The sequence below is a fragment of the Crotalus tigris genome, unplaced genomic scaffold, assembly GCF_016545835.1.
Source record: "Crotalus tigris isolate CLP2741 ecotype Arizona unplaced genomic scaffold, ASM1654583v1 scf7180000019151.395998, whole genome shotgun sequence".
In the NCBI taxonomy this organism is placed as follows: domain Eukaryota; kingdom Metazoa; phylum Chordata; class Lepidosauria; order Squamata; family Viperidae; genus Crotalus; species Crotalus tigris.
The window spans coordinates 304,108-314,692 of record NW_024097403.1 but is presented as its reverse complement, the minus strand read 5'-3'; positions in this window follow the sequence as shown (position 1 = coordinate 314,692).

The following is a 10,585-nucleotide window of genomic DNA, read 5'->3' as shown; positions in this document are numbered from 1 at the left end:
ATGATGAACTGACCCTTCTTTCGAGAACTCATTATTGTTAGTACAGTCTTTCCACCCTGGTACCCTATGGAAAACTCCCATAATTTCCAACCAAGAACAGACTGGAAATTATGGAAACTGATAACAGACTGGAAATTATGGAAACAGCCTAAAAAGAGAGAAATCTACTTTTGAATTTGGCTGACATTTTAGGAGATAGATATTTTCACACATACGTATACACAAAAACACACATCTTTTGTCAGATTGTGTTTTACTTTAAGCTATAATGAACTTTTTAAGCCTTCCTTCTTGAAAAGCCACTAGTTGTTTTCTTCCATTTTATAGCCGTAGTGTGAAAGTCTGCTACATGCTACAACTAATAAAAAGGGCCCCTTTTAATGATATGATTTCAGACACTTAAGTGAGCTAGAATTAGCACCTAGCTATATTATATTTCATGTTCATATCTTTATGTTTATGTCCTAGAAAGTATTTTCTAAAAGCAAGTTAGATTTTTAAACTATGTCTGCGCACAAACCTTACAAAAGAAATGTTTTTTTTAATGAAAAGTTTTTAAACTAAAATGATATTCTAATCAGCAACAAAGACAGCTATAAACAGCACGTTTTAGCTGAGATGAAAGAAGAAGAGGAGGAGGAGGAAGAGTCATTATTTCTAATGTTGGATAGAATAATTCTTTCTATATTTCAATAAATTAAGTTTTTCAGGGTGGTGGGTAACAAAGAAGCACTTTCAGAGGATAAGCTAGGCCAGGGGTAGGCAACCTTGGCTCTTTTATGACTCATGGACTTCAACTCCCAGAATTCCTGAGCCAGCACAGCTGGTTCAGGAATTCTGGGAGTTGAAATCCACGAGTCATAAAAGAGCCAAGGTTGCCTACCCCTGAGCTAGGCAAAGTTAAGCACATCAGGAAGCAGCCAGACAGGTGGACCTCTACATTTAAAAACATGACATTTTAAAAACATTAAACTCTGCCAGACTAGTGATCTCAATGTTTTTACAGCACTTCAGTCCTTCCACAAGATGAATTTGCTGAGAAGCCTTCACTACCCCTAACTGTTCTGGAAACAACAGTGCTACAATTATAGATCCCTGGTACAAACTCGACATTCTTAGCCCGACATCTGGAAAAATTGGTTGGGGTTTGGGGGGTGGGTGGGAAAGAAAATTGTGTGGATCATACTTTCCTTTGCAAACTATGCAAAATTCAAAATAAATGCACTTCTTTAGAAATTGTGCCCCAATAGGGTGATCATCCTGAGGAGAAATATTATCACCCAAATAATAATAAAAGGTTAGAAAACTGACACCAAAAAGTAAGAATGAATGAAAAGTTGTACTGCATTTGTTTAAGAGACTGTTTGGTTCAGAAAGGCATAAACCATCTTGTGCTGCCACTCCCCAGGAGCTGGTATTTAAGATATGCCAACAGGAACACCACGAGACTGCTTAAGAATACTACTACCTGCTTTTTTGTGCAAAGCTACACACAGCCTGCCAGTGAGCTACTTCTGGAACAGGTTAGCAGTTGATGTGAGACTGTCCCTCCAACTGACAAACGTCAGGGGCAACATACCACAGGGTATGTTTTTATGGCTGTAATATGGAGGAACCTTCATGCATATGACTGTTGGCTGCCATTCCTGCAAAGCACAGTGTACAGCGGTGTTTATTGTGTCCAGGCCAGTAATCTCTCTGTTCTCAAATATAACAGTAAGAGAGTTAGAAGGGACCTTGGAGATCATCTAGTCCAACCTCCTGATCTCAATTTATACTCTTTTTGATAGATGGCTGTCTGGTCTCTTCTTAAAAGCCTCCCACAATTTCCAAAGACAATTTGTTCCATTGGTTAATTGTTCTCACTGTTTAGGTTTTTTTCCCCTTAGTTCCATGGTGCTTCTCCCCTTCGTTAGTTTCCATCCATTGTTTCTTGTCCTGCCTACAGGTGCATTGGTAAATAAATTGGCCCCTTCTTCCTTGTGGCAGGAAGACTGCTATCATATCACCCCAAGTCCTTCTTTTCACTAAACTAGTAGATTCAAGTTCCTGCAATTGTTTTAGCTTCTAGGCCCCTAATCATCATCTTTTTTTTTTTTTTTTTTTGCTCTTCTCTAAACTCTTTCCAGAGTCTCAATATCTTTTTTGTATTGGGGCCACCAAAACTGGATGTAGTATTCTAACTGTGATCTTACCAAGGGTTTCAAATTATTCATCAACCCCCAGTTACAATTATTTTGTAAAATAGTTTAATAATAAGGGACCAACTTTTTTACAATGAAAAGGAGAACACAAATATATTGAAGAAAAAAAATATCATACATAAAAGAAACATTTTATTCATTGCAACAATACAGATTACACTATAATATGATAAATGCAGAGTGAGCCCCGCAGCTCCCAAAGCACCAGCCACGCCGGCTCCGGCCCAAGGGGGCAGCCCGCCATCAACACACCCCACCTGTAGCCATCCCGCCAGCACCACCGCCCACCTTGCGCAGCCCCGTGTAGAGCAGGCCCCATGGCTCCCACAGCATGGGGGGCAGCTGGCCACCACCGCCCCTCACACCCCTGCCCACAGCAACCCCGCCGCTCCTGCCTCTTGCGCCTGCAGCCATTATTGCCGTAGCAGGGCCGAAGATCAAGAGAAACTTACCGTGGCGTCGCCGCTCCAGTCTCCTCCAGGTATCTTCGGGACTAACTAGGAGATGGTGTAGTTGGGTAGAAGGGAGGGGTGCAAAGTTCCTGCCAATTCACCTTCGCTGCAGACAACCTGCCTGTGCAAAGTTTGCTGGCTGTGCTCAGCAGCAATTTGCCATGCTCAGCAGCAATTCCTATTGGCTTTCGAAAGCCAATAGGGGGAGTAGCACAGCTCATGCAAAAGTTGAAAAAAAAAACCATCAAAAAAGGTGCCAGAATAACTTTCTGAGTGTTCTATAAGAAAAAAAAGCCCTGCAGATTAGTCTTCAAATATCAAAAAGGAGGACATGTAGGAGGACACTTTTTGAGGGAGGGCAGAACTTACAAAAGAAGGACTGTCCTCCCTAAAGGAGGACGGTTGGTCACCTTATTAATAAATACCTATAGTACTACAATTAATTATGACAGCAGCAACAATAATGGATGATCCCATCAATTCTTGGGGGGGTGTGTGTCAATATTAACCACTTCTAGAGTCTTGAGAAAACTTTCCTCAAAGATGTTTCCTTAAGGGCTATAGAGGTCAATTATTCTTAATTACAATTAATTCTATAAATCAAGCTTTGTCTTTTTGCACTTAATCCATCCTGTGCATTAACTGAAAATTTTCAGTGCTTTATATTGACTGTTTAACTGTATTATCCTCCATTTCATAGCACTGGCATTCTTTTTACCCATAACAAGAAAAGCTAAGAGATTGTTTTAAATCAGGGACTGGAAATTTTTGCCTTTGTGTCCAAACTCTGGGGGAGATGGAACTTTCTAATAGGCTTAATTATTCAAATTTCTTACCTTACAGTCACAAAATCGCATTCCTAGAACCGACAGTATAGATGGGCAGGGACTTTAAAATGTAGCTATTCCAAGAATTAAGATAAATATTAGACATTTTGAACGGACTTTCATGAACCTCTGTTCGGCTGCAGATACAAATTACATGAGTCCGTAGAGGAAAAAAAATCAAAGAATGAGCAGTGAAAAGCAAAAAGCCAGTGTTTTACTAATCTGGACTTTATATATGAGCTTCCCTTCCCTACTACCTCCCTTTCCTCTGTCTTTCTCTTGTTTTCTGTCTTTGTGAATAGTTTTCATGGCACTGAAATTTCCCCACAGGTGCTCTTTTATTTTCTAATTTGATATAGCAGAAATTGCTATGGTGCCCTGAAAGCCCCCCCCCCTTTGCCCCTTAACTAATTTCAACAATGTTCAATCACCCTTGTCTCCATTTTTTTTTAAAAAAATAATTTTTAAAATTTTAATCTTCATATACTTTTTTTTGCATTTTAACTAATTTTAGCAGTGTTCAATCCTTGCTTCCTTTAAAAAATGAATTTATTTTTTGTTTAATTTTTATGTACTGTCTTTAGATTTTAAGCTTCTACTGTACATCACCCAGAGTCCGTGTCTGAAGGAGATAAGTGATTCAAAAATGAGAAATATTAATTAATTAAAAAAACAAAACAAAATATCCTTGGCAAAAAGAATCACTTTTCAGAGGGAAATAAAATAAATAAATAAACAAACAAACAAATAAATAAATATTGCGAATGTATCGCACTTATCCCATCCTCTTCCCTGTTTGTGAAGAAGGAACAAAAGGATCAGAAGGGGGCAGCAGCAGCAGCAGCCACCTTTTAGAGACCTTGTGCTACTGCAGAGATTTCCCTTAAACGATCAAACTTTCAGTGTAATCTGTTACAAAGCCATCAAACAGCCATTCTGGATCCCAACATTCTAGACCAGGGGTGTCAAACTCAATTTCATTGAGGGCCACATCAGCATTGTGGTTGCCCTTGGGGGGCCGGGTGGGTGTGGCCAGTGTGGGTGCAGCCTACTGGGTGGGCGTGGTCAGCTCTACATCTTTTGCGTCAAGGGTGCCTCTGGGGGCCTGGGCAGGAGTGGGACAGATCTGAGGGTTTCTGGCAGAAGGGGGTGGGACTAGGGCAAGTGCCAAGGCATGGTCCACTGGAGGAGCATCAGTGTTCCTCTCAGGCCATTCGGGGGGGGGCTCGATGGGAGCCCTGGATAGCAGAGGTCAAATGCCCAGTCTGGCCCTCAAGCACCTGCGGCACCAAGCCCAGCCCCACTTCCCCAAGGGGGCACCCAGCTGCACTTACCTCTTCCTCAAGGCTGATGCTGCTGTGCTTGCTCTCCTTACCCAAGTTGCTCATGACGGGTATGAGGGCAAAGTCAGAGGGAGGCCCATTCCCTCTCCATGGGAGGAGACCCGGCTTTGTATCCAAAGTTTCCTTAGCAATAGGATGGGAGACCCCCAGGATAGGCCAGGAGGAGGGGGCAAGGGGATGGTGAAAGGGCAGCAGGGCAGGACTAAGGCAGGACTTTCCTCAAACTCTCCCTCTCCTTCTTTCCTTCCTTCCTTCCAAAGTACAGAGTGGTAGGAAAATATTTGAGATGAGGGAGGGAGAAAAACAGGCAAGAAATGCAGCTGGGGAGGTATCACCCTTCGTGAGGAATGAAAAAATGCACCATCGCCTGGAAGTGGCCAGCACATGGCCTTCACCTATGGTGGGCTCTAGGGGAGGGGATGCCATGAGCAGCGTGAGAGTCAACGTTATCTGCACAATGCTGTCCAGCCCCCAGCCTGCCTAGTTTCAGCAGGCAGTGAGGCACTCTCCTCACAGCGCCGAGAGGCTGAGCCAGGTGGCGCGAATCTAAAAAGAAGCGTGATGCTGCCCAGCCCCCAGCCTGCCCGGTTTGGGCAGGCAGCGGGTCACTTACCTCACAGTGCCGAGAGGTTGAGCCAGGCAGTGCAAAGCTCACCAGCTTTGCACCTCCCCCCAGTTTTTTATTAATTTTCCAATATTACATTTACATATTTGAAAAATAGCATGGCAGTTGAGCACTAATTCCATTACATTTGAATATTATCAGTACAAATCTCAAAGTATTACAACAACTAATTCCCTCTCTTTCCCCCATAAAATCTACTGTCATATTCAGATCAATACAGTTCTTATTCTATCTATCAAACAAAAAATACCTTTCTAGTATTCATCAATAATCTTCAGTCTATACATATCTTAATTAATTTGACATTCCATCTTTTAGACAATAACCTAATAAGTTTTTCTTAACTTTAATGTTGCATTGATATTTAAATTTAACGTTTAATCTTTATCATTTCCGGATTTTAAATGATCCCAATTTCTCAGTCTCCTATCTCATATTTAGGGCTAATAATTTTTTTTCCTTTCCTCTTTCTACTTCCTTCCTTTCTTCCTTTCCAGAAAAAGAGAAAAAATAAATAAATAAACCATCAGCATTTATGCCACAAGCATAAATGAGGTAGAGCAGCAGGATAAAGTATGAATTAATGGAAAATATAAATACAATAAACACTTCAATGGTTAGCCAAATGCTTTCAGTAAGTCCAAAACCTATCCTTATGTTAGCTTTATTCAGTATGCATGATACATTGTTCTAATTCTAACTCATATAAACGCAGACAGGCACACTTGCACATACATCCTGATTTGGACATTCTGTCATCAATCAAAGATCTGAATAAAAGGAGAAGTCCATCTGCAATTCCAGAACTAAACAGCCATTCCATTTCTATTTCTGAAGTTTTATCTTAATTTCATCCATAAATCTTCAATACTTATCAAATTTAATATGTGTCATTTGTCAACTTCTTTGCAATTCTAACATAATACCTAACTTGTAATTAGAGACTGTTTCCAAGAAATTTGTCATTCAGATTTAGAGATGCATGGATTGTGTATAAATCTGAATGTGCCAACAGGTCTTTGAATCCTGCTGGTGTCTTCTTTAGTCACTGATTCCAACCCAATGCAAGGTGTTCGTGCAGCTTATCTAAGGCTTAGTTGTTTGGGGAACTTTCCTGTTCCTATCTGTCAAATACTGTCTCCACAGAGACTTAACTGCCACAGATAATGTGTTACCATTTTATGTGTTAAACTGATTAACTTTGACTTGCTTGATGTCTGTTTTATGGATTATCTAAATGCTTATTGTAATGTAGGCTGAATGTTACTTTTGGACTGAGTACGACCTCATTCCTAAAAATGGATAAGGCAAGGCTGACTGGGATCTGGGCAAAAATAACATTTAATGCCCCTGAATCAAATTTAATTAGTTTGAGAGAGTTACACTGAATTCAGTAAAATTATTTATTCCTCTCCACGTACATAATAATTTTCCTCTCTCTCTCATATGAAAAAATATATATAATTTGGTGGAAACTTGTAGAAGAATTCTGAGAATTATAAAAGGTAAAAGTGTCCTAACTTGGGGAGCAGTGCTCATCTCGGTTTCTTAGCTGAGGGAGCCAGTGTTGTCTGAAGACATTTTCCATGGTCATGTGCCCAGCATGACTATATGCAAGGCACACAGAGAGCTGTTACCTTCCCACTGAAGTGGTACTTATTTATCTATTCTCATTTATATGCTTTTGAACTGCAGAAACTGGGACAAATAACAGGAGCTCATCCCGTCATGTGGTACTCGGGCCTCGAACTTGGATTGCCAGCTTTCCAATGGACAAGCTCAGCCTTTATGCCTCCCTGAGAATTATAGGGCTATATAATTAGATATTAGCATTTGCTATCTAATTAGATTGGTCCATCCCCTTAGGGACTGGTTATGTTATTAGGCCTGGGGCTCCCAGAGAACCAGAAACTTGCTTGGATGGCTCCATTGTGGAAATAGCCATTGTTTATCCTCTCTTTGCCTTTGTATATTCATTTTAGAATGCTTATTTTTGAATATGGATTTTATATTTTTATATCTGTTGTTTTATATCTGTAGCTTAATGCAATTGTTGTATGCTTCCCAGAGTTCCTTCTTTGTGAGATGGACAATTATACAAATTTGATTGATCAATTAATTAATAAAGGTATCTCTGCTTGGTTGAAGCTCTCTTGCCTTTTAGTGTGTCATGATTTTTTAAAAACTATCATCTTTTCTTTACTGTGTTCTTCTCATTAAATAAAGAAGAGCACAGAAACATGTTTATTTTATTCATGCATTAATATTATTTGTAACTAGCCCAATCTCAGGATACTGGGTGGGTTTGCAATACATAAATACAGCATCAATATTTTGACATATCTACAGTGTATCAATAGTTTCTTTCCATTTATGCCAAATTTCACTACAATAATTTGTAAATGTCTTTTTATAAAAACTGTAGTTTAAAAAAAGCTGTGGGTTTTACAAAATATATTCCAGAGATCCACAGGAAAAAATATCAGTGGCAGTATCAATGATGACAGAGTTTGCCCTTTCATCCTTTGCATTTTGCAGAAGTTCTTAGTAGCATGAAACAAAGGATCCTTGTTATATTGTTGTTCTATGACCTGTTTGTGCAACTTCATTATAACCAGTTTCAGATGCGTATTTTAAATAAACATATGCATGCCAGGTTTTTTTTTTTAAAGCTGGTGACAATTAAAAGCAAGTGACTGAAAATATTCTCCACAAAGTTATTCCCATTATGCAATTATGTCTGGAGCATTCCTCCACTACTTCATATTTTTCATTCTGGATTATCTTCGGCATGTATATCTTAATGGAAACTTCATTCCTTTCCTTTGGATAGCACTTTCTTTTGCATTCTTTTCATAGTTAATCACAGTAGATGTTTATTAAGCTATTCAATTAACAGTTTTGCTATGGATTTACTGTATGCAGTTGACAAATAGACGAGGATCATTACAGAACCTGAAACAAGGGCATTATTTAATTTCTCCAGTCATAATATATAGTTCAAACTTGGTAATACCATCTGAAACTAAAGTTTGGTATTCGTACAATATATATTTCTTTTAAAAATGAATTTCATTATTTTTTAAATCTAGGGTTCAAATTCCTATTACTTTCCAATAACCCAGAAAGTGAGAATTTGATGTGGAGTTAATCTCATAGACAACTACAGGTAGAGCTAAGTGTTGAGCTGAGAGACGTCTATTGCTTAAATCAGAATACAATTTGAAGAATGGCAGAATTTCACTACAGCAGTAACACCAACTGCATTTACAGTAGATAATATTTTTTCACTATACATCTAAATGTAGCGCAGTTAAAAATACAGAGGTTAAAATTAGAAGTTACTCCTAGCTCAAAAGTTCACAACCTCAAAGACTGGGGGTATGTGAGAAGAGGAATTGGGTGACTCTCTGAAGCTGAAGATGTTTGGAAGTTGCAGTGACCGAAGAGAGCAAAAGAAAGTCCTTTCCACCAAATAATCTTATCCAGTGTGTTGGGAGGAACACCCCCATTTTGGGTGGGAGGATTTCTGCAATCAGAGCTCGAAGAACAAACAGAACAAGAAGCCAGCTACTGGAAATAATGGTTTAATCACGGGTAGATGAAAGTTGAGTGACAATTCAGCATGAATTCCCGGCTAGCTAGAAAGAGTGGTCTCCAAACGTGAGTTTTTATACCTTTTCTTGGTTTTCAAAATTGTCATTTCTGATTCGTGGCTTTAAAACTGTCATTTCTGATTTGTGGATCAGTGTCTATTGATGAGTTAATTTTTTAGATATTGCTCAGGAAAAGGTTAATCCTTGCCTCAAGAGAGGATCTGATGTGTTCTTATTTGTTATCTAATAATAATAATAGTAGTAGTAGTAGTAAAGTTGGAAGGGACCTTGGAGGTCATCTAGTCCAACCCCTTGTTCAGGCAGGAAACCCTACACATTTTGGACAAATGGCTGTCCAGTCTCTTCTTAAAAACCTCCAGTGTTGGAGCATTCACCGCTTCTAGAGGCAGGTTGTTCCACTGATTAATTGTTCTCACTGTCAGGAAGTTTCTCCTTAGTTCTAGGTTGCTTCTCTCCTTGATTAGTTTCCACCCGTTGCTTCTTGTCCTGCCTTCAGGTGCTTTGGAAAATAGCTTAATTCCCTCTTCTTTATGGCAGCCCCTGAGATATTGGAATACTGCTATCATGTCCCCCCTTGTCCTTCTCTTCGTTAAACTAGACATACCCAATTCTCGCAACCGTTCCTTATATGTTTTAGCCTCCAGTCCCCTAATCATCTTTGTTGCTCTTCTCTGTACTCTTTCTAGAGTCTCAACATCTTTTTTACATCGTGGTGACCAAAACTGGATGCAGTATTCCAAGGGTGGCCTTACCAAGGCATTGCAGAGTGGTATTACTACTTCACGTGATCTTGATTCTATCTCTCTGTTAATGCAGCCTAGCACTGTGTTGGCCTTTTTGGCAGCTGCAGCACACTGCTGGCTCATATTTAGGTGATTGTCTACTAGGACTCCGAAGTCCCTCTCACAGTTACTACTATTGAACATGGTGCCATCTATGCTGTACTTGTGCATTTGCTTTTTCTTGCCTAAATGTAGAACCTTGCTTTTTTCACCATTGAATTTCATTTTGTTAGTTAGTGCCCAGTGTTCAAGTCTGTCCAGATCCTTCTGTATCTTAAGGCTGTCTTCTGGAGTGTTGGCTATTCCTGCCAGCTTGGTGTCGTCTGCAAATTTGATGAGTTCCCCATCTATCCTTTCGTCCAAATCGTTGATGAAGATGTTGAAGAGTACTGGGCCCAGAACAGAGCCCTGGGGCACCCCATTACACACTTCCCTCCATATAGATGCAGTTCCATTGAGGACCACTCGCTGAGTACGGCCGATCAGCCAGCTACAGATCCATCTGGTGGTGATTCTGTCTACCCAACATTTTTCTATCTTATCAAGTAGTAGGTTGTGATCTACTTTATTAAATGCCTTACTGAAGTCCAAGTAAATTATGTCCACAGCATTCCTCTGATCCACTAATTTTGTCACTTGGTCAAAGAATGCAATAAGATTTGTCTGGCATGATCTATTTTTGACAAACCCATGTTGGCTTTTAGTAATGACTTTGTTTGCCTCTAGGTGTTCGTT